This window comes from Hibiscus syriacus, unplaced genomic scaffold (genome assembly GCF_006381635.1).
Source record: "Hibiscus syriacus cultivar Baekdansim isolate YM2019G1 unplaced genomic scaffold, ASM638163v2 tig00116971_pilon, whole genome shotgun sequence".
NCBI classification, from domain to species: Eukaryota; Viridiplantae; Streptophyta; class Magnoliopsida; order Malvales; family Malvaceae; genus Hibiscus; species Hibiscus syriacus.
In genome coordinates, this window is record NW_024063495.1 from 1,795,901 (window position 1) to 1,821,964 (window position 26,064).

Consider the following 26,064-nt stretch of genomic DNA (forward strand, 5'->3'; position numbering starts at 1 on the left):
TTCTCTTCCACGTGAACTTCATTTCCAAGGTGAGAAAATTTTTAAGTTGGTTATTTCTTGTAATTTTTGGATTGGTTTTTAGTTCTTGGGTGGTATAGAAGCTTAAGGAAGCTTAAAGATGAATAGAAGTTAAGGGATTGAGGAATTAATGGTGAATTAGTAAAATTGTTTTTAAAGAATTAATGAAATTTGAGTAGCTATTGGATTTTAAAGGCATATTTGACTTTCAAAAGTATGAATAAGGTATTTGAAGTATTAGAAATGATTGGAAACATGTTTGAAGAATGGGTATGATGTTTTAGCTTTTAGTATCCTATGGAGAATTTTGGATGTTAAAAGGGGATTAATGGATATAAGTTGATTGAGATAAGTGTTAATGAGTTTTAGGGCATGAATGGAGTTAATAGTAAGAGATTTAAGTGAATTTTGGGTAAAATTTCAAAATGAAATAAGTTAAATCTAGGTAAGGGTGTCGGTACTAGAAGAATAATATTGATACTATAAGGTTAAATTAAAGGAAATTGTATGAATCGGATGAACAATATTGATACTTATTTAAGTAGTATCGATACTGATGTGGAGGTATCAATACCAAGAGTAAGGTATCGATATTGTAATTGAAGATGAAATTCCAGAATGTCATAATGGTATCGATACTGAAGTAGGTATTGATACCATAGAAGAGAAGTATAGGTACTGTGTGTAGAGTATCGATATTATTCAGTCTGAAATTTGAAATTAGGGGTTTCATTTCTTTTTTGTAAATGCTAATTGGTTAGCCGTTAATTGAGATTTGGTAATTATATTGGACATATTGATGTGTAGATTTGGAGCGAAAGCATACCGAACGAATCGACGTGATACAGAGATTGAACGAAAGTTAAAAAGGATTTCGTTTAGGATTTAAGTGAGGCAAAGATGAGTGCAACTTATTTATTTTATATTAGATATGAGGGCGGCTTGCGATAAGCCAACCTCAAAGGTTTTTGATCGAAAAAATTATTTATTTTATGCAATATCTTTATAATGTTTTATATATATATTGTATTTCCGAATTTCTGTTTTAATTTTATTTATATATGAATGTGTTATATGTGAATATGTTCTATGTGAATAAAAGATACTTTGAATAATGAAATGTGAAATATTATATGGTCAAAGCCCAAAGTATATGTTATGAGAATTAGAGGTATAGTTGGCATGTCGAGGGTTCTACGCGGTCATTCAGGACAATTCTATGTGGTCCTTCGGGATAATTCTACGTGATCCTTCGGGACAAATCTATGTGGCACTTCGGTGCATATTCTACGTGGCACTTTGGTGCAAATTCTACGTGATAGTTTTGACTGTAATTACAGTGCACAACCTCAATTTACTCACATAACTTGAGTTCTCAGTGATATGTGTTGGGCTAATAAAACAAATTGGTATACATTGAACAATGTGTAACATATAAGTTATTTTTATGAAGTGTATATTGGTTTATATATTCAATGTTTTCTCTGCAATGTTTAAGCAAGTGTTTTTGAATATTTTTATGCTCATTATGCCTCACTAAGTCAATGACTTAGCTGTGAGTGTTTTCACACGTAGGTTTAAAGAGATTCAAGTAGTAATGCTAGGAAAGGACATCATACACTTTGAAGACGATCTGATCAGAACGATTTGAATTATAGGTTCTTTTTATTATTTTGTAATTTTGTTGGTATGTATCATAAAGGTTTAAAGCGTAATGCTCTGATCAGTTTTGTAACTATATTAAGTTAAAGTTTTGTAACTATATTTTGTAATTATTGGTTTATATACACTTTAAAGTTTATGTAAATGTATTAAGTATTTAATTTCATTATGGAATATGAATTTTCGATATTTACTTTTGTATAAGGGTTTCACAACTAAATTTATAGTACAAGTTTAAAATTTAAACATATTTTCAAAGAGTTAAAGTTTTGAAAAGTCAATGTGACACCTCATACTCGTATCTGGGTCGGGTACGGGTTAGAGGTATTACATTTATTGGTATCAGCGCTATGGTTTAACTGATTTTAAGTTTGAAACGAAGTAAATTATGTTTGAAAAAGTGTATATGCCAACAAAATGTTAAAAATCCCTGATCTGATAAGGTAATTAGTATGATGTCCTTGCTAATATAATTAGTGATTATATCTTAATAGATGTCAGACTAAGAGGGCTCCCGAAGTGAAGCGGAAGATGGAAATGAGGGTAGTAGTAATTCACCTGCCCCAGCTAGGTAAGGTGAAGAATAGTCACCTCAGGGAGTGCCTGTGCAAGAACAGGGAGTATTTTTCAGGACGTTGGACGCGATTCTAATTCGTTTCCAACCATCAGCTCCTAGGATGAATGTGTCTAAGGAGCTCAAAAATTTAGGAGAACATGAGTTCAAGGGAGAAGCAAAGGAAGGTCTCGTTTCTACAAATTTTTGGCTAAATGATGTAAAGATTATGCTTGAGGGTCTCTATTGTTCTGAAATAGAGAATTTGGATGGAGTATTCTCATTGCTACGAGCTCAGGCACGTATATGGTTGACTAATGTGACAATAAGAGCGCCTAAGGATCAAGTTATGTGGTTGTTCTTTCTAGAAGAGTTTAATAACAAATATATTGGGGATCAGTTCATTAGACAAGTGAAGAAGGATTTTATGAATTTGAAGTGAGGGAATCACACTGTGTATGAGTGTGAGTTTAATAAATTGAGCAGCTTTGCAGTTGAATTAGTCCCGACTGAGAAAGACTCATGTGATTGGTTTGTGGAGGGTTTGCGCCCCTGATTGAAGGAGTTGCTGATAGTTCTGAACCTTTCTACATTTCAAGAGGTAGTGAATCGAGCCAAAGCTTTTGAGCGAGCACAGAATGAAAGATTTGGGGGGAAAAAGACACAGTTGACCAAGAGAGCGGGTGCCTAGTCGAGTGCATCACAATTGAAAAAAACTCAAGGTTCAGGTTTTCGACCTCAATCTATATCTGAATTAGATGTATCCTCAGGAAGATGATCAAATCCTGTGAGAGCTAAGCAGACTCAATCAATTGAATCAGGAGCGGGAAAACCAAGTTAATGTCAGCATTGTGGCAAAAATCATAGTAGAGTATGTCGAGTGGTCTCAAGAGCATGTTTTAGATATGGGAACACTGAACATTTTATCTGGGATTGTGCATTAATGACCGGAGAGCTCGTACAGTTATAGAGATCTGCAACTGTATCTCTGAGAGGTAGAGGATGAAATAGAGGAATGAATCAATCTGAATCAGCCACTCAACCTGAAATGCGCTCGACTGCTCGGGTATAAAATCTTAAGACTAGTGAAGATCGTGATGATCATGAGATCATTGTAGGTACTTTTGTAATACCCCAAATATTAGGTCATAGACTAAATTGAAAAGAATAAAAATTTGATGATTTAATTGAATAATTGTTAAAAGATAAGAAAATGATTTGGAGTAGTGTTTTGAACTAAATTGTAGCAATAAAAGAGTTAAGAGGGCATTTTGGTATTTTAAGAGGAAAATGAAATTTAAAATTTGTTAGGGATTTTAAATAGGAAGGAAAGAGGAAAGTAAAGTGTATTTATACACTTCTTATTCTTCTTTTTTTTCTTCTTCACGTGGGTGTCCTTTTCTCCCTAACATAAGGTAAATTCTCCTTAGCTAGTGTTTCTTTAAATTATGGGTTGCTTTAGTTATGTTAAGTGATATATAAGCTAAAGGGAGGGTTAAATCGAATTAAAACAAAGTTATGGATGAAATATTATAGATTAAAGAAAATGTGTTTTGAAATGATATGTTAAGATATTAGTGTTTGTTGATGTTTGCTAGTAGTTTTGACTTGTCAAAGAGGTAAATGAGATATTAGAATCAATGGATGAGTTTAAAAACAAGTTAGAAATTATGGTGTGATTCTTAGAATCAAATGCTCTTGAGGAATATTAGATGTTTTAAGTGTCTACATGAAGAAAAGGAAGTAGGGTTAAGTAGAGAAGTGTTATATAGTAATATTAAGGGGAAATGAGGGGAAAATTGCCAAAGTTGAGTAAATTTCGGGTTGAAAACTGGAAAATCTGGGTAAGGGTATTGGTACCTATAGAACAATACCGATACCATAGGCAAAAATTAGGCTAAATCATATGAGAAGTATCGATATTGATTCAATCAGTATCGGTACCTAATGAAGTGGTATCGATACCATGGTGAGGGTATCGATACCTGGTAACATCAAACCTAATTTTGGTATCGATACCATATAGGGGTATCAGTACCATAGTATAGTGGTATCGATACCTATGATAAGGGTATCGATATTGGGCTACATCGAACCTATTTTTGGTATCGATACCCGAAGGGGGTATCGGTACCATAGTATAGAAGTATCGGTACTAGGGTAGTAGTATCAATATTATGGAGCCAAAAATGTCAAAATAGGCTGATATTGTTATAGAAGGTTAATGATATGTCCTTTTGAGTATTGTTTAAGTATGATTGTTAGGAAGAATACTAACAATTGATATCATATGTGTCGCTATATGGATGCTTGAGTAGATCAAAACCAAACTCTGGAGACAAACAAACCAACGAGTAAAGGCAAAATACTGGAATAATAAGCATTTACGTTTTTTGATACATAGAAAGAAAAGTCAAGTGAGTACATTTTATTGTATGCAATCTAGATGAAGATGATTAGAAATCATTTAATATGAATTATTTAATTGTTAATGTATGTTTTACTGTAATTACTATGTTTTATTGAATATATGCAACTAATATTGGGTATGAGTTCGAGTATGAAAATAGTAATACATATGGGTGCATTATTGTCATGAAAGGATGCCATAGTTGAAATGTATATGGGTATATTATCAACAGAAAAGTATACTATAGTTGAAATGTATATGGGTATATTATCAACAGTAAAGTATACTATAGTTGAAATGTATATGGGTACATTACCAACAGAATAATATACTATAGTTGAAATGTATATGGGTACATTATCAACAGAAAAGTATACTATGGTTGAAATGTATATGGGTACATTATCAACATAAAAGTATGCTATAGTTGAAATGCATATGGGTGTATTATCAACAGAAATGTATGCTAGAGTTGAAATGTATATGAGTACATTATCAAAAGAATGGTATACTATGGTTGAAATGTATAAGGGTACATTATCAATAGAAAAGTATATTATAGTTGAAATGCATATGGGTGCATTATCAACAGAAAAGATGTTATAATTTAAAGTACCTAATGGTGTATTAAAAACATAAATGGAGGTTAGAAATGAAAAGAAAGAAATCCTAATAAGGGTATGAATTTATGTATTGGGAACCTTGTGTGCTAAAAGACAAGAAATTCATACTAAGTGTATGAATTTCCGTATGGGAAATATATGGGTATAACATAAGAACTAAATAATAAGGAAATGGATTTTTTTAGTAATGGGTATGCAAACCACACAGATTTTAGAAATGGTTGATAAATGATGATATTAGCACTAGGGATGTAAATTATGGAATAATTACTAAATTAAGAGACCCCGTAAAAGATGAAATTGTCAGAAGTTCATAATAAAAGAGTGAATTGTCGTAATTCTATTAGAGGAATAATTCATGAAAAATTATAGAAAAATTTAGGTATTATTGCACTAACAGTATGGGAATAAACCATAAAATGTATAATGATAGAAAGGGGTTAATTGATATGATGAATGATTAATATAGTAGAGACTGCTCAAAAATAAAATATTTTGAGGCCTAATTGTGCATATGACAGAAAGGTGTCAATTATGCCAGTTAGATGAACGATTATGTATCGTTGAGTAAAAGAATAATGGCCTAGATGTACATTTGGAAAACATTTGTCAATTATGCTAGTTAGACGAATGTTAAACACTGTTGAGTAAGAGAATAAAGGAATTTTTAATATATTGTGATATGAAGGGATGATATGTATAGATATATTTTACAACAAGGCATAATTGTATGAATGGGTGTTATGAATGAAAAGTATAATAATGTATAAAAGACCTGTTAAGATGACATAATTGAAATGCATATAAGTGCATTATAATCATGAATGGATACTATCAGTGAAAACAAAGAATAATGACTAAAGAGATAAATGGAAAAGAAAATATAAAGGAAGATAGGTATGCTAGGCATACGAAAAAGAAATTATGAAAATTGTGAACGAAATATGGTTTAAATAAGGAGTATGGAATACTTAAATAATATATGATTTAATACGAAATAAATAAATGTGACATATTTATGTATAATCAAAGGTTACGATATATTATTATGTCTCACTAAGTAATTACTTAACATGTGTTTATTTCACGCGTAGGTAAAGGCAAGGATTAGGGCGTAAGGAGTGTAGCAGTAGTAGCAGCTTGCATCAATTAAAGGTTGACTCCTTAGTAATATTATGACAATCTTATTCAATTTAATAACTTGGTTGGCATGTAATTAAATTATGGTAAACATTGTGTAATGAAATTAAATGATAATTTTTGTATGTTGCTTTTAAAAATATTCTATTTTGTGGTTAATTGAATTAAAACAAATTTTTATTGGGTTTCAAATGACAAACATTATTTTAAAGTGATATGACATCCATATCTCGTGTACGGAAAGGTATACGGGAAATGGGTGTTACAACTTTCCATTTAGTTGATAAACATGTTTTGGTTTTAATTGACCTGGGATCAACTTATTCCTATATCAGTTGTAAACTGGTGAGAAATTTGAGAATTCAATTTGAAGCTAAGTAGTGATGTGATTGTGACTAACCCGCTAGGGCATATCGCTCGGGTGAATCAAATTTGTCGAGGGTGTCCTATAAGGATTCAGAGAATTGAATACCCTGCTAATTTGATGGAATTACCCTTTTACGAGTTTGAAGTTATTTTGGAAATGGATTAGTTGTATCGTTACCATACTAATGTTGACTGTCAATTGAAGCGAGTAGTTTTGAAAAGTTATGATGGATCAGAAGTAATTATGGCCAGTTAGAGAATTAATCCATTAGCTAATGTGATATCAGTAATGTCGGCTAAGTAGCTAATGTTGCAAGGATGTCAAACTTTCATAGCCAATGTGATTGATACTCGAGCCAAGAAGATGAGATTGGAGGACATTTCAACAGTACAAGAATTTCCCGACGTGTTTTCAGACTAGTTATCGGGATTACTGTTGCGTGTTTTGAGTACTATAAAATTATATGCAAATCATGTACAAGTATACACAATCTCTCAAGTAATAAAGTGATGAGTGAGTATCGTCTCCACAGAGATTGGTGGAAATTACAAAGTTTAACCAAATCAAAGCACTACTCTATCTAAGTATAGTTAGCGTTGATATGTACTAATGGATAATGTCACGACAATGGAAAGTGTATGTTGGTGGATATAGATTGATAATCTGATGGGGTAACAAATGGAAATGCAGTGGCAAGAGCAAATTATAATGTTGAAAATGATAGAAATGTCAAGGCAATGAAAATAGTAAAAACTACAAATAAATGATAGTTTGATAATCCTCACACACCAAGTTTCCACGGGAATGAATGGTAGGGATTGATTTAAGGACACTAAAACTTATCTCTCAAGTAGATTTAATCTATCAAAACTTCATTTGCTCGACAAGGTTTGCTGAAAATGCTCCCGCTATCTCTAGTCAAAGGAACCTAATAGCATACAATCCCACGACATCTCCTCTCAGTCTCAACTATGGTAGCCTACACTATTGATAAATATTACCCCTCTTAGTCGTTGAAATCCTATCTTAGTCTCTCTCAAGCACTAAGGGATTAGGATATAGTATTATTATACCGACTCAAATATTAAGAAAATACTACACCCCATTGCTTATGCGGATCTTACTTGTGTTTCTCTCGAATACTACAAGTATTAATAACTAAGTTTCTCTAAAACACCTAGCCTTCATCTAAGTAATGGACACTCTCATGCCTCCTACAAACTTAGACGATGAAGCATTCATAAGAAAAACAAGTAAATACAAAAGATAAATATAAATCTACCATTAAAATAATGTTAAACATCCATAAAATCAACCCCACCAAATAAGGTTAATTCATGATGGGGTTCGAATCATCCATCAAACAAGGCATGAAATTTATTTGTTACAATAACCAAATATTAAATGGAAAATAACAGCAAAGGGGAAGGGAGAAAAAACCTTCAACGCGAACAATAAGAGCTCTACTCAACCACCATGACTCCCCTTAGCTCACTAGCTCCTCTCGGACGCCTAGCTCGCCACTCCTTGGAGCTCATAAATAGAGGAACACCACTAGAGAATGAGAAGAAGGATATGGAGAAGAATGTAAGAAAATCTAGTTGAACATGATTGATTCTCCTCATCTTTTTCTCTCTCTCATATGTGGTGTATATAATAATGTAATATCTAAGGGTAATAATGGGTTTTAACTTTCCAATTACCCATCATACCCCTAGAATCACTCCTTATGCATGAATCTTATCCTCCCATGTGGCAGTGGTCCTCACCAGGCGATTATAACCATCAGACACGTGCCTTGTCAGCTGTCTTTTTACAAAAATATCTTTTTGTCATTTTCTATGCCAGAAATGCCAAGGCATTTCTATCTGCTTTAGCAACATGTGATGTCACGAAATTCCTTCCCAGTGAAACCTTTTTCTTGTTATTTCCTGCACAACATAAACAACTGCACATTTCACTCACATATCATCTTTACAAGATAAATAGCAATACCACCACTAATGCAACTATATGCAACTACATGATCCTAAAATGACTAAAATGAGCTTTTAAACAAACAATAACTTAAGTGAAAAAGTCCTTAAAAGTATCCTTTTTAAGAAGTTATCACACCCCCAAACTTAAGCTATTGTTTGTCCTTAAGCAATGATAGCAATTAACACAATCAAAATGTCATGGCAATTTTTAACAATAGGACATCAAGACAAAAATTGAATTTCAACCCTCAAAAAATTGGCTTCAAAATGCTAGACATATCAAGAATTCAAGTACTTTTCCCTGGTCAAGATTCTTTATGGTTGTGTGTGTGTGTGATTGTATCCAATCTGTACTTAACAAATTTAAACAATTTTCTAATCAAGTCTCCTAGTTTTGCCACAACATTTACTCATTCATTAAGCACATTTATACTCCATTTTTACTTACTACTACGAAGGGAGTCAGCTCATCACACCTACCTTCTCACACTTTAGGTGGAAGGGAGCATACCTTTCACCCCCAAGCTTGTTAGTAGTCATCTTGTGACTACTTTCATTCACTCATATGCGCGTGGCTGCCATTTATTAAAGATAGTTCCAGGTAATGCCACGGCAAAGAGGAGTGTTCCTCTACAGCTATGCCGACATTTATTCATAATCTTATATGTAAGGAAGTTATTTTTGATTTATCTATCAAGCATAATACTAAATTTAGATGCCAAGACTGACTAGAGTTCTTTCATAAAAAAATTCTAAATTTCCTAAGTATAGAGAACATACAAATTGTGTAAGAATAATTCACAAAGCATCAAGCCCTAGAGTCAGTTCTATCATTCTCAACAGTCATTTACATTCAATTTCTAGCCTAACAAGTTCATCATCATCGGGTATCATTAAGACATTTTATCTAACTGTCCTACCAATTACTGATGCCATGTCATAATGTTATGCTAATACTATCATGCACATGTTCTACAAAGAACACTACCTCCCCCCAAACTTAAGGGAAGCATTTTTCTCAATTCTTAAAGAGAACTAAATGAAATAAAAATATATGTCATGCAATGAAATGTAAAATGAATGCAAATTGTGATACCTCTTGTTTTCTGTAGTGGTGTTGTCGTGGAGGTGATGTCAGCTCCTCTTCATGTATGCTTGCGAAGTGATACATGGCTGGAATCTGAAGATGTAGAATAGGAATGGGAGATATTGATGCGTCCAGCCGATGTTTTTGTACATCGGTTGTTGTGTCGTGCAAAAGAGGGTTCTTTTGGCATGAAATAAATTTAAAATTCATTTTTAAGGATATTTAACATGTGAGGAATAAGTAAAAAGAATATCCTAGAAGCCTTCACCTTCATCTTCTTTCCTTCTCTTCCACGTAAACTTCATTTCCAAGGTGAGAAAACTTTTAAGTTGGTTATTTCTTGTCATTTTTGGATTGGTTTTTAGTTCTTGGGTGGTATAGAAGCTTAAGGAAACTTAAATATGAATAGAAGCTAAGGGATTGAGTAATTAATGATGAATTAGTAAAATGAGTTTTTAAAGGAATTGATGAAATTTGAGTAGCTATTGGATTTTAAAGGCATATTTGACTTGTCAAAAGTATGAATAAGGTATTTGAAGTATTAGAAAGGATTGGAACATGTTTGAAGAATGTGTATGGTTTTTTAGCTTTTAAGTATTCTATGGAGAATTTTGGATGTTAAAATGGGATTAATGGATATAAGTTGATTGAGATAAGTGTTAATGACTTTTAGGGCATGAATGGAGTTAATATTAAGAGATTAAGTGAATTTTGGGTAAAATTTCAAAATGAAATAAGTGAAATATGGGTAAGGGTATCGATATTGGAAGAACAGTATCGATACTATAAGGTTAAATTGAAGGAATTTGTATGAATCAGATGAATAGTATCGATATTGATTTAAGTAGTATCAATACTGATGTGGAGGTATCGATACCAAGAGTAAGGTATCGGTACTATAATTGAAGATGAAATTCCAGAATGTCATAATGGTATCGATACTAAAGTAGGTATTGGTACCATAGAAGAGAAGTATCGGAATTATGTGTAGAGTACCGATACTATTTAGTCTGAAATTTTAAATTAGGGGTTTTATTTTGTTTTTGTAAATTCTAATTGGTTAGTCGTTAATTGAGATTTGGTATTTATCTTGAACATATTGATATGTAGATTTGGAGCAAAAGCATACCGAAAGAATCGACGTGATTGAATGAAAGTTAAAAAGGATTTTGTTTAGGGCTTAAGTCAGGCAAAAGTGAGTGCAACTTATTTATTTTATATTAGATATGAGGGTGGCTTGCGATAAGCCAACCTCAAAGGTTTTCGATCGAAAATAATTTTATTTATTTTATGTAATATCTTTATAATGTTTTATATAAATTGTATTTCCAAAATTCTTTTTTGATTTTATTTGTATGTGAATGTGTTATATATGAATATGTTCTACGTGAAAATGTTATATGTGAATGTAGTCTATGTGAATCAAAGATACTTTGAATAATGAAATGTGAAATATTTATATGGTCAAATTCCAAAGTATATGTTATGAGAATTAGAGGTATAGTTGGCATGCCAAGAGTCAAGGGTTCTACACGATCCTTCAAGACAATTCTATGTGGTCCTTCGGGATAATTCTACACGGTCCTTCAGGACAAATCTACGTAGCACTTCGGTGCATATTCTACGTGGCACTTCAGTGCAAATTCTACGCGGCAATTTCGACTGCAATTATAGCGCACAACCTCAATGTACTCACATACCTTGAGTTCTCAGTGATATGTGTTGGGTTACTAAAACAAATTGGTATAAATTGAACAATGTGTAATAATATAAGTTATTTTCTTGAAGTGTAAATTGGTTTATATATTCAATGTTTTATCTGCAATGTTTAATCAAGTGTTTTTGAATAGTTTTATGCGCATTATGCCTCATTAAGTTAATGACTTAGCATGTGAGTATTTTCACACGTAGGTTCAAAGAGATCCAAGGAGTAAAGCTAGAAAAGGACAACATACACTTTGAAGATGATCAAATCAGAACGATTTGAATTGTAGGTGCTTTTTATTATTTTGTAATTTTGTTCGCATGTATCATAAAGGTTTAAATCTTAATGCTCTAATCAGTTTTGTAACCATACTATTTTAAAGTTTATGTAAATATATTAAGTATTTAATTTCATTATGTAATATGAATTTTTGATATTTACTTTTGTATAAGGGTTTCACCACTAAATTCATAGTACAAGTTTAAACTTTAAATAGATTTTCAAAGAGTTAAAGTCTTGAAAGTCAATATTACACCTCATATTCGTATCCGGATCGGGTACTGGTTGGGGTGTTACACTTTATCAGACCCACACAAGGAAGCATAGTGCTCCTCATGAGGTGTGACGTTTCTCCCTACTTAGATAAACCGGGATTGAGCTCGGGTTTAGAGCAATGATATGTAGTAATCCTAAATAAATTTGCAGAAGTGTAAGTGTTAACCAAAAAAAATCTTTTTTTATTTGAAGTAACATAACGAACTGTAAATTAAAATAAGATCAAACTCATAATTTCCAAAATCCTAGATATAGGGTAACCAACTCGTGGCTCGACTCTCAAGTTGTTTAAAAAACAAAATGTCCTCAGCGGAGTCGCCAAGCTGCCGACACGTTTTTCGCCTGGGCGGGGGAAGATCGATATCGACTTGGGGGTTTTTCTTTAAAAAGATTTTGAAATGTGAGGAGTCGCCTCCAATCATTTAAGGTGTAATTGGGACACCATAAAAACTGGGTGATTTTAATAAAACATTTTATCTTTATCAAAATATCATGTTTTAAGGTCTGGGAAAATCCAGAAATCATGTTCGGGAGTCAGTTACGCGTGGGGAAGGATTAGCACCCCCACAAGCGCCCAAAAATTGGTACGTAGTTGATTACCCCATAATTAAAAAAGAAAATTTCGAGTTCGATCTTTGTTTATTTTGAAAATGATTACGGATGTAAAGTTAAAAAGGGTATTCGTTTATTAAAGTCGATAGTATTCACCCCTAATATAAACGCGGGAGATCAGCTATTGTGCTTGATAACCAAATATTTCCTTGGTATTTTGGAAATCATGATGTGGTTTTGAAAAGGATGTCGATCAATTTTGGGAATCACTAGTAGTCACCCCCTGAGCATACTTGTGGGAGATATACTATTAATTTCCTAGTAAATGAACATTGCCTTAGATTTAAAAATAAAATGCAATCAGACAAATTTTTATTCATCCTAATTAATATTAAGGGTAAATTAAGACTTTTACTAACTTAAAGTATTGAATTATGAAAATTAAAGAACCTAAAGGAACAAACCTAGAAGTGTAGGTTCTAATATTAACCCTATATGATTTTTTAAACCAATTATTGAATCGAATAACCGAGATGGTCCCTTGAGCATTTAAGCGAGGGTCGACTCGAATTATTCCCTAAATTAAGAGGACTATATTGAAATCTAGCCAAAAGTGGAGGCTCTATTTAACCTATTTGATTATGTCAATCTTAAAAGTCAAATTGAAGTTTGGGGACTAAAAGGTCAAAGATCTAAAATATCGAGTTCTAAGAGACTAGAAGTTTAAGGACCTAAATCGATAATTTCTAAAGTTGATGACTAATTAATAAGCTGAAATCCTAAATATTATCTAAATTAATATATTAAAAAGGGGCTATTTGATTTACACATCCAATCTAAGAACAAATTAATATAAAAACTAACTAAATAAAACTAAAATAACAAATTTAAAATAAACAATAAACATGAAAAAATAAATAATAAAAATAAGAAAAGTATATATGGATTAAAAATGTAATAATTTAAAAATACAAAGCCGAAATTAAAGCATAAAGAAAAAGGACTACAATGCATAAATATCAAATTACCAAGCAAAAAAATAAATTAGACATATAATAGGGGCTAAATTAAAACAAATCAAAATTAAAAGGCTAAATCTAAATAAAATAAAAAATAGTTTAAGGACTAAAATACAAAAACATGCGAAAATTAAAGGGACTAAAAGATAATTATAAATTTTTTAAGCCTAAAATAACCTGTTTAACTAAAAAAGAAAAATTAGAAAAGCAATCCACACAAATTAAAATAAAATTAAAAGGTCACTACACATGACCAAAGTGCAAAAACACGTCTAACTTACAGAGACTAAACAATAAATTTACCAAAAATATATACCATGCAAAGAAAATGAAAAATAACATATTTGGTCCCTAAATGTGACAAAAATGAAAAAACACACTAAAAGAGGGGGACCTTAGCGTGAATAACCCAAAAAAATAAAAGGCGTGCAAGGAAAAGGGAAAATATTAGTTTTGGTCCTTACAGGGACCGAAATGCAAAAATAGGCTAAAAGTGGGGGACCTAAGCATGATTTTCCCACTAAATTCCCCTATATAAGCCAACTTTTCTTTTTTGTTTTCGTTTCAGCCGAGAGATAAAAAAACAAAAAAAAACATTTAAAAGCTCTCCCTCTCTTCTCGGCCGGTAGTGAACCCCTCCGGCTGTCGCACATGGCGATCGAAAAAACCAAAATAACCCAAAAAACTTAAAATCACGAGATCTACTAGTCTAGAACCTTAGTTAGTGCTAAAACCACACAAGAAAACACCCCTAAGCTACCAAAAATCGTCTCGACTTTTCGGCTCCCCCACAGTCCGTCAACGCCTCTAAGGACCTAGGTAACTCCGATCTACTTTCCTTTTTATTTTTTCGTATTTTTACTGAAAAATGACTTTGGGTTGTTGTTTTATATTCGACTAAAAAAGGCCCTGTATTTACTGTTCGAAACATAAAAAACCTCGTTCATGTTATCACCCCCGATTTTTTTAAAGAAAACTGAATCTAAATGTTGGCTTTAAAACTGAGATTCGAAAATGAAAAAAAGAGAAAATAAAGCCATTGTTCAAATTAAAAAAATAAAATAAAATAAAAACCTTGAATGGCTTGGTTTATTGCTTCTAGAATTTGAAAATCACTAGAGAGTTTTACATGATTTTTCTGGGTTTTTATACCCATTTACAAGAAAAAAAATAAAATCATAATTTCTTGTCTCTTACTTGTTGTCTTCTGCAGAGTTGGAGTGCTGGTGGAAGTGGCGTGCATGGAGTGGATTTAGGATTGGGGCAGAAAATGGTGGCATTTAGTTGGGGGAGTGGGCGGCTACCTAGGGCTAGGTTTAGATCGGGTTGGGTTTAATTTGGGTCTCGGGTCGAGTATTTCAAGTTGGGTCTCGGTTGGGTTAGGTTTTGGGTTCTGGGTCTTAAAGGTCGATTGTGTTTTGTATGGAGTTTGGTTTTAATATTTTTTTTGGTTTGGGCTTGAGGTCCGGTTGTAAAAAAATGGCGATCACACAAATGATAAATACATTTCTCATCTTTGCTCAATTTTGACCACACTACAGTCATGGTGACGAGTAAGTATTTTCTCGTAGTTCTGCTCTTCTCTGCTACTTTCTTTTGGCTTACTTCCTCGCTTCTGATCCTTTCGGAGGAAGAAGTGAGGAAAGGTACTGGGAAGAAGAAGAGTAAGAGGATAACATCAACCCTTTCTTATTTTGTTTAAGAAAATATGTGTATAGTCGATACAAGAAGATAATGGCAGTTTATGGGTCTTCCACAAGTTTATTCAGAAGCATCTTATATTTATGGGCTATAATGACTACCAAGTTGCCTCCTTGAAGCAAATCCCAACACTTTCGTCCTCCCCCACCACTGTGATGTAGAAAGAATTTATTTCATTACAAACAGTAGATACGTTTCAACGTTTTACAATTTTCATCCTTTTCTATCAGCATATATAACACTTAAATATGGTGATTTTTTTTTTCAGGAAAGGGAATGTTAATGCTCTTGACTGATAAGAATAGAGAATCCTTCAGTTTAGTCCCTGGAGTTTTAGTTAGAGTTCCAACAGGAAGCACTGTGTATTTGGTGAACCAAGATAACAACGAAAAGCTAAACATAGCAGTACTCGTCTGCCCTGTTAACAACCCTGGAAAATTCGAGGAATTCTTCCCTAGAAGACAATATCCTCGGTCATTTTACCGACACTTCAGCCCTGATATTCTTGAGATTATTCTCAGTGTATGTTTTTTTTCACTACTAATTATAAGTAGTGTTTGAGTCAAACTCTAAGTCTTAACTTATCTCTAAAAATATCTCCTAATTTGTAAAAAGATGACTCCTATCTTATCTAGGTTTCTAATTCATGTGTATAAAAATCATAGGTATCCTCTTGTGTAATACGGAATTTTTCTTTGAATAAAGAACTTACTACCTTCATCAGAAAATTATATCTTACACAGTATCAGTCGCTGGCGTCGATCCAAGCTTTGCTCCCGCACCGTTTGACAGAAATTCGACTAACAGTGTGTTTTCCTTGCACTGTCGCTCTCTCGACCATAAAGATCCCATCACCCCGCCACCTGCTCCACGTGAAATACCCATCATAAAACCATCCTCCTGTGCCACTTCCATCACATCGTTACTCTTCTCACAATGTCGCTCTCCTCGCAGTGCCGCTCTCATCATCGTACTGCTCTCGTCGCGCCGTTGGCCCAGCGCTTCCCAATCAGATTGCTACTTCATCGTGGTGTCTCCCTTACAACGATGTCCTCATCATAGTGGCATTACTTCCCGTTTATTATGGCCATTCAATAAGACCCATTTGCTTCCATCGTTGTTTGGTAACTGTCCAGCCAGCCCTGTCTCCTTGCCGCACAACTCGTACGACACTCATCGTAGCATCGATCTCCTCAAGTCTCTTATTTTTACTTATAGCAATGTTCCCTGCTAGCTCGTGCAATATCACAAGCCCTCAATTCCTCTTTCTCGATAGTCATGGCATATCATTCTTTGTCCAATCTATCATCAGAATCTGAAACCTCCATTATCCAGTCATCTCCCTCCAACTCGGTTTCCTTGTCCATTACTTGTCATCTTCTAAATGGTGAGAATTACATTCTCTAGTCTTAATCTGTGCATTTGTTCATCACCAGTCGTCAAAAACAATAATATAACTCAGATAATATGTCGGTCCCCGATCCCTCTGACCCCCAATACGAAACTTGGCTCAACGAGAACACCTCGATTATGTCCTAGCTCTTCAACTCTATGTTGCCTGACATTAACACGAACTTCATGCTCTACATATCCGCCTCAGAAATCTAGAACGCTGCCAGGGAGACTTACTTCAATCAAGAAAACTCGTCCGCTCTGTCTTCCATTGAATGCCAAATCAATGACTTGAAGCAGGGTGATCTCACTGTTACGGAATACTCCACTCATCTATCTCGCTTATGGAAGCAAATTGATTTATTTGAGTCTCCCACTTGGAAAACCAGTGCAGATGCCAAACTCTACAAAGGGTTGCTTGAAAAATGATATATTTTTCAATTCCTATCAGTGATGTACGTCTCTCTTGATGATGTTCGTGGCCAGATTCTGGGCATCAGGCCTCTTCTGTCTCTTTACGAGGTGTTCTCTGAAGTTTACCGTAAAGAAAGTCACCGCTCTCTGATGCTTCCTCTACCCATTGAAAGTTCTTCCTTAAATACCCATTCATCTAGTGACATCCGTGTCAAGAAAGGTCGTGCTTGGTGCAATCCTGCCGGAAACATGATCATGTTCGTGATAAATGTTGGAAGCTCCATGGCCGTCCGGCTAACTGGACTCCATCAAAATCCTCCTCGCATCCATCTCATGGTAACTCTATTGTAACGACATTGGAGGGTGGTTCCTTTTTCTCGTCAACAGTTGGACAATCTACGATAGATGTTTAGTCATTTACAACTTCCTCCTGCTACTGAGTCCAAGTCTTCTGCACTGTTAGTGAAGGTAGTTCTCATTTTGCCTTCTTATCCCCTTCACCCGGGTGTGTCTCTTGGATTGTTTATTCCGGGAAAAGTGATCATATGACGGGAAACTTTAGTTTATTTTCAACATTTCCCAAAAATGGTGTCTCATCCAGTGTTTGTACTGTTGATGGCTCCCTATCATTAGTTAAGGGCAATGGCTCGGTTCGCATTAATAGTTGAATTCTTTTTTCTAATGTTCTATTTGTTCAAAGTTTTACTTGCAATATTCTTTCGATTAGCAAATTATCTAAGGATTTGGGTTATTCTTTTCATTTTACTCGTGATTGTTGTGAATTTCAGGATTTGACCTCAGGGATGGTGATTGGCAATGCTAGGCGTCGTGGTGGACTCTACATCCTTGAAGCTCCTCATTCTACTCTCGTTCCCAACCGCTCACCTACACCATTTATCTCTTTATTTCTTTTAGTTTCTCCTACAAACGACTGCCGACATTGTGTTGTGGCATTTTAGGTTAGGTTACCTAAGTTTTCCTTATCGTGCAAAATTGTTTCCCAAATTATTTAATAATAAAAATCCTGCATCATTTTCCTGTGACATTTGCTCTCTTGCAAAGCACATTCGTAGCACTTATCCTCCTTCTCCCTCTCGCTCTTATAAACATTTTTCCCTCATTCATAGTGACATTTGGGAGACCTTCACGATTATTGGTTTACATGGAATTCATTGGTTTATTAATTTTATTGATGACCACTCTCGTACCACTTGGATCTTTCTTATGAAGGACAAGTCTGAGTCTTGTACCATCTTCAAACGCTTCAACAAAATGGTTGAAACACAGTTCCAAAGTTCCATTGGCATCCTTAAATCTGATAATGGTAGGGAATACCTCTCTCGCTCGTTGGGATCTTTCTTCCAGGAAAACGGAATAGTCCACCTCACTTCCTGTGTCGACACTTCACAACAAAATTGGGTCACCAAACGTAAAAACTATCATCTTCTTGAGGTAACCCGAGCACTCCTTTTTTCTTCTAATGTTCTAAAATACCTTTGGGGTAAGGCTCCCTTAACAACTACTTTTATAATCAATCATCTTCCTAGTAATACTCTTGCCTTTAAGTGTCCCCGGGATATCCTTTCACCAAATTCCCTTATTTCAAACCTTTTACATTATGTTCCTCTTCGTGTCTTTGGTTGTACTGCCTTTGTCCATGAACACAGTCCTCATAAATCTAAACTCGATCCTTAAGCAATTCGATGTGTCTTTGTTAGTTATTTATCCCTTCAGAAGGTTATCGTTACTACTCTCCTTCTACAAAATGATTCTTCACTTCTATTGATGTCACTTTTCAAGAGCATAAAGCATTCTTCTCAAAACCCGAAATCCAAGGGGAGAGTGAGTCTGAATTTTAATTTTTACTGATTATTACTGAGATACTCATCATTCCATCTTCTACTGAAACAACTACCACTCCACACCCTCTTAACACCACCACATCTGATAATGAAAACCAATCCATTAATCCCACCTACTCTCACGAAACACCCAGACCATCTACTGATATTCTCACCTACAAAAGACGACCCAAACAAGCTCTATTTTCCACACTGCAACCAATACATTGTCAAGAGCCAGAAGCGGGTTTAAATCTATCGACAAATAGAGGAGATGGTGACCAAAGTAAGTTGGATGGGGTAATTGATACTATTGAGTTACCAATTGCTAAAAGAAATGAAGTTAGACGATGTACAACTCATCCTATTAGTAAATTTGTTACTTATGGGAAACTAATGTCTGGTTTTAAGACTTTCACAACTCGGGTTGATCATATTCACATTCCAGAGTCCATAGAAGATGCATTAAAAAGTCCTGAGTGGAAGAAAGCAGTTGAAGAAGAAATTTCAGCTCTAGAAAACAAAAAACACTGGGTCATCGTTGATCTACCTAAAGACAAGAAACCAGTCAGCTGTAAATGGGTCTTTACCGTGAAATTCAAGGCATATGGAAAAATTAAGAGATATAAGGATAGACTTGTGGCAAAAGGGTTCACTCAGACTTATAGAGTTGACTATCAGGAGACCTTCGTTTCAGTTGCAAAACTCAACACTGTTTGAGTTCTATTATCCTTGGCGGTGAACAAGGATTGGATACTTCACCAACTAGGCATACAAATTGCATTTCTCAATAGAAATCTTGAAAAAAGGTTTATATGCAAGTTTCAACAGGAATTCATTCTAGAAATAACCAGGTATGTAAATTAATGAAATCCTTATATGGTCTAAAACAATCACCTCGAGCTTGGTTTGATAGATTCACGAAGGTAATGTTATAAGACAACTACAAATAATGACAATCTAATCACACTATGTTTGTAAAAACGGCTCCTGATAAGAAGAAGTCAATTTTGATTGTCTACGTTGATAATATCATCATCACGGGTTATGACTTAATAGAAATCAAAAAGTTGAAGACATTACTAGCAAAGGAGTTTGAAACCAAAGATTTGGGAACTCTGAGATATTTCCTAGCATGAAGGTAGCGAGATCACGAGAATGAATTGTCATAAATCAAAGAAAGTATATTCTAGACTTACTTTTTGAAATTGGAATAACTAATTGTAAGCTCTCAGAAACTCATATGGAAGTTAACTTGAAATTGATTAAAGATGGAAACCCGGTAAACAAGGAACATTATCAAAGGCTAGTTAGTAAACTCACTTATCTATCTCTAACTAGACCAAACATTGATTTTCCTGTTAGCATTGTTAGTCAATACATGAATGATCCCAGAGAAGAACATCTAGAGGTAGTTAATAGAATCTTAAGATATCTAAAGATGACACCAGGACAAGGGTTGATTTTCAGAAAACATGAAGACATAACAATTACAATATTCTCATATTCAAGTTGGGCTGGAGAAGTAACAGATAGAAGGTCAACCACGAGATATTGCGCATTTGTGTAGGGAAACCTAATGACATGGAGAAGCAAGAAACACTTAGTAGTCTCCAAGAGTAGTGCAAAAGCATAATATAGGGCGATAGCACTCGGGATGTGTGAAGAAATTTGGCTACAAAGACTTTTAACTGAACTAGAGATATGCTACAACAACTATTTTGAACTTCAGAGTGGTAGCAAATATGCGATAAGCATTGCTAAGAATCCGGTGCACCACGACGGAATAAAACATGTAGAGATCGACAGACACTTCATTGCAGAAAAAGTAAACGCATGAACTGTGAAACTAAACTATGTCTCTTCACAAAACCAGCTAGCTGATGTATTGACCAAGGCACTTCCAAGAATTACCTTAGACGAAATTATATCCAAGCTGGGACTTTACAATATTTATTTCCCAGCTTGAGGGGGAGTGTAAGTAGTGTTTTAGTCAAACTCTGAGTCCTAACTTATCTCTAAAACTATCTCGTAATTTGTAGAAAATATGACTCCTATCTTATCTAGGTCTATAATTCATGTGTATAAAAATCTTATGTATCCTCTAGGGTAAGATGATTTTTTCTTTGAAAAAAGAACTTACTGCCTTCATCAGAAAATCTTATTTTACACTAATATCAGTTCTTTTTGTCTGATAATTTGTTGGTTCATTGATTGAATCTTGTTTCTTTGTAATAGACATGAAGTGATCTTCTAGATAGGCTGTTACAAGCGAATCAAAGCCAGCAGGGAATGTTCCATAGAGCCAGCCAAGAGCAGATAAGGATATTGAGCCAAGGAGCCACTACGTCGAGTGAGGAAGAAAAGGGATTCGCCTTCAACTTATTTGCCCAAAAGCCTAAATACTCCAACCAAAACGGAAAATTCTTCAAGGCCTGCCCTCGTGAATTCGAGCTACTCCGGACGTGGATGCCGCCGCCGTAGGATTCGAATTAAACCAAGTAAACTCAAAACCAGTTCCATTAAAATTCACATGGTCAATCAAAAGATTAAATAGAACCCTTTTTTTCTCCTTTTTGCAGGGATCAATCTTTTTGTCGCACTACAATACAAAGTCTACATTCGTGATCATTGACACAGAAGGAACAGGTACGTCGAAATGGTTTACCCTCATCTTTCTAAGAAAAACTACCAAGGAGAAAAAGAAGAGGAAGATGAAAAGGCCCAAAGAGAAATGGAAGAGAAAATCGAAGAGGATGAGGAAAAGAAAGCTGGAGAATACTCAAAATCGAGATTTCAATTGTTGGCCGGTGACGCATTCATAGTTCCAGCAGGCCATCCAGTCACATATATTGCATCCGAAAACCAGCACTGGAGGTTCATATCCTTCGGACTCTATCACCAGAACAATACGAGGATGTTCATAGCCGGGAAGGACAACGTGGTGAAGCAAATGGAGAGTGTGACAAAGGAGCTCGCCTTCAGGGTGCTGTCGAGTTTGATCGATGAGATATTCAACAACCTGCCAGCGTCTTACTTTGTTTCTCGACCTGAAGAGAGTAGGGGGAAGCCCAAAGCCTGGATCCTGGACTTTCCACATTTGTTCTAGCTGCTGCGGTTATAGTTTGATTTCTCTTTTTCTGGTGTTTTTCCTTCTATTAAAATATATGGACTTCTTTGGAAATAATAATGATATTTATTTTGATATTTTAGATAGTGTTTGAGTTAAATGATTCGAATTTCGTCATTGATTGTTATATTGTGGTTATAGATATGCATTTTACAGACAACATTTATTTTTTTGATATATTTATCGATACACTTATGTTATGAATTTACGTAGTATAATAAAATTAGTGTGTAAAACTTATTAGTTTAGCGTTCAAAATATTTTCATTATCAAGTTATAAGTTTCATAGAATGCAATGGAAAAACGATATTAATAGAGAAGTCGTAGCGGGAGTACCAAAGTACAATGATGGCGACTTATTGGGTATATAGATAGGGGTTACAAAATTCGACTTGACTCGAAAAATCGATTTTTTTCAACTCGATTTGAATTGGCTTCGAGTTGTAACTTTATAAACTCAACTCGATTAGAAAAAATTTCAAGTTCAAATCGAGTTTAAAATACAACTAGAATAACTTGAAATTTTTAATAATTAATAGATTGATTTTCAAGTTTTAGTCGAGTCTCTCGACTTTGTACAATATATGTATATTACACATGAAAAAAATATGAAAAAATGCACATGCAATATATATGGTTATAAAAAATCATTTAAATTGGAATAAAATAATATCAAAATACTATAAATATTTATAATTAAATTTAAATAGAAACTCAAAATATCGACTCCTCTCGACTCGAAAAAATTTCAAGTTAACTTTGAGTTATAAAATAAGAATCGTCAACTCAAATAACTCGAAATTTTTTACTCGACTCGACTAAACGCTCACCCCTATAAACGGAGGTTATGGTTTGTAATTGGGTCAAGTTGTAAAATCTCATTTATGTATTGTGTTTTCAAACAAGGAGTTATACTTCTGTAAAATCCTTGTTATACTTTTGTAAAATGTTATGTTTTCATATCTTATATAATTGTTTTAAAAGTTAAGTATATGATTTTAAATGAAAAGAGTTGGTCACTTCGATGATTTTTTTGTGATATTTGAATCATTCATTAGAATGTTACATTTAGTTATATAAGAGATAAAGTTAAGTCGAATCTAAGTTAATTTAGTCGAATCTTACATGCTCCTAAAAGTTGTAAAGTGTATTCACGAACTAAAACTCCGACGTCGTTCATCCCTCGTTGATTAATGAATTATGATAGTTTTCAACGTCGAAAACTGAAAGTTAAAAATAACGTATGCCCTCTGAGAAGAAAGAAAATTAGCTTATGGCAGGATTAAATTAACTTGACTGTTTGGATTTTATGGGTTCCAAAGCCCTTCCGATATAATTATTAATATTTTATATGATCGATTCGAGTAAAAACATTGAGTTATTCAAGTTAACAATTCATATTTTATATTTTTTTTTATTTAATTCAAATTGAGTTTTCGAGCTTCTGTTTAAATTTAATTATAAATATTTATGATATTATGATAACATTTGATTTCAATTTAAATGGTTTTCTATAACCATATGCACAAGGACAACCGCATGAATTTATGTATGGTGCGAACTTGAGAAATTATATTAAAAATTTAAAAGATGTGAAATTATAAAATTTGAAGGGGTGCGAAATTAGATCTTCCATTTAAAATATAAGAAAAATACTTAAAATATAAGGAGATTTAAAGTTTTTAGGGTGTGCGACCGCACAGCCCCCAATACCTCCTCAGTTCGTTTTTCGAGTCAAGTCGAATTTTGTTATGTGTAAGACACATCTAAGATACTCCCCACAACCAAAGCTTGAATGTTTGAATTAATTAATTTGCACACTCGTCTCCTTGCATGTCAATGTCCTCCACGTTAATGAATATTTGCATGCAAAGTCTCACCTTTCACCTTCTTTAAATACATTGCCAGTCTTTGCTCAATTATCATCACACAGCTCAAAGTAGAGTCATGGTGAAGACTAAGTCTTTTCTCCTACTTTTGCTCTTCTCTCTGCTGCTTTCTTTTGGCTTGCTTTGCTCCGCTGCTGATCCTTTCCGCAAGGAGGAGGATTATGGAATTTTCAACCCTTTCTTATTTCGTCAAAGAAAATATGCGTATGGTCGATACGAGGAAGACAATGGCAGTTTATGGGTCCTCCGCAAGTTTTATGATAAGCATCTTATACTTAAGGCCTACAACGAGTACCGAGTTGCCTTCCTTGAAGCAAATCCCAACACTTTCGTCCTCCCACACCACTGTGATGCTGACAGAATTTACGTTGTTACAAACGGAAGATTTATTAACATCTTACAATTTTCATCCTTTTCTATCAGCATATGCAACACTAAATCATGGTGTTTTTTTCTTTTTGTAGGAAAGGGAACGTTGACGCTCTTGACTGATAAGAACAGAGAATCCTTCAATTTAGTCCCTGGAGTTGTAGTCAGAGTTCCAACAGGAAGCACTGTGTATTTGGTGAACCAAGACAACGACCGAAAGTTAACCATAGCTGTACTCGTCCGCCCTGTTAACAACCCTGGAAAATTCGAGGAATTCTTCCCTGGCGGACAATATCCTCAGTCATTTTACCGACACCTCAGCCGCGATGTTCTTGAGGCTGTTCTCAATGTATGTTCTTTGCAGCTAATATCAATTCTTTTTTCGGATAATTTGTTGGTTCATTGATTGAATCTTATTTCTATGTAATATACACGAAGTGAGCTGCTAGATAGGCTGTTGCAAGCGAATCAAAGCCAGAAGGGAATGTCCGTATAGCCAGTCAAGAACAGATAAGGACATTGAGCCAAGGAGCCACTACGCCGAGGGAGAAAGAAGAGGGATTCGCCTTCAACTTATTTGCCCAAAAGCCTAAATACTCCAACGAAAACGGAAAATTCTTCGAGGCCTGCCCTCGTGAATTCGAGCTACTCCGGGATGTGGATGCGGCCGTCGTAGGATTTGAACTAAACCAAGTAAACTCAAAACCAGTTCCATTACAATTCACATGGTCATGCTAATCAAAGTCTTAAACAAAACCCTTTTTTATTCTTTTTACATGGATCAATCTTTTTGCCACACTACAATACAAAGTCTACATTGGTGATCATTGTCACAGAAGGAAACGGGTACATCGAAATGGTTTGCCCTACTCTTTCAAAGCAAAGCTCCCAAGGAGAAGATGAAGAGGAGAAAAGAAGTGGAGAAGAAAAGAAGATGAGAGCCCGCCCTCGTCTTTCTTGGCAAAGATCCCAAAGAGAAATGGAAAAGGCCCAAAGAGAAAAGGAAGAGGAAAAGACAGGTGGAGAATACTCGAAAATGAGAGTCCAAATGTATGCCGGCGACGCATTAATAATTTCTGCAGGCCATCCAATCACATATTTTGCGTCCCAAAACCAGCACATGAGGTTCATAGCCTTCGGACTCTACCACCAAAACAACACGAGGATCTTCTTAGCCGGGAAGGACAACGTGGTGAAGCAAATGGATAGTGCTGCAAAGGAGCTCGCCTTCAGGGTGCCGTCGAGTTTGGTCGATGAGATATTCAACAACCCGCCAGAGTCTTACTTTGTGTCTCGACAGAGTCAACAACGTGGGTCTGAAGAGAGTAGGAGCAACCCCAAGCCTCGATCATGGACTTTGCTCGTTTGTTCTAGCTGCTGCATTTATAGTTTGTGCATGTAATAAAATTAATGAGTGGCAAATTGTGTAAAATAAAGAGCCTTGTTTTCTAGTGAAGTATTAGTAGCATGAGCTTTCGAGTGTGCTTTGTGTCTTCTTATGTAGGGATGGGCATGGGATACAAACCCGACGTGTTCCGACCCGACTTGAAAAAAATTAGGTTTAAGTCGGGTCGGGTCGTATTTTTTTAAATGTGATGTTCGGATTCGGGTTTAGAGTAAAATATATTTGACTCGAAAAAAATATAATTTTACATTAT

The 26,064-nt window shown here is 34.7% G+C and overlaps 1 pseudogene; it reads left to right on the forward strand.

Annotated features, from left to right (window-relative positions):
• The first annotated feature begins 24,095 nt into the window (after window positions 1-24,095).
• Window positions 24,096-25,780, forward strand: LOC120192108 (annotated as a pseudogene).
• Window positions 25,781-26,064: the final 284 nt, after the last annotated feature.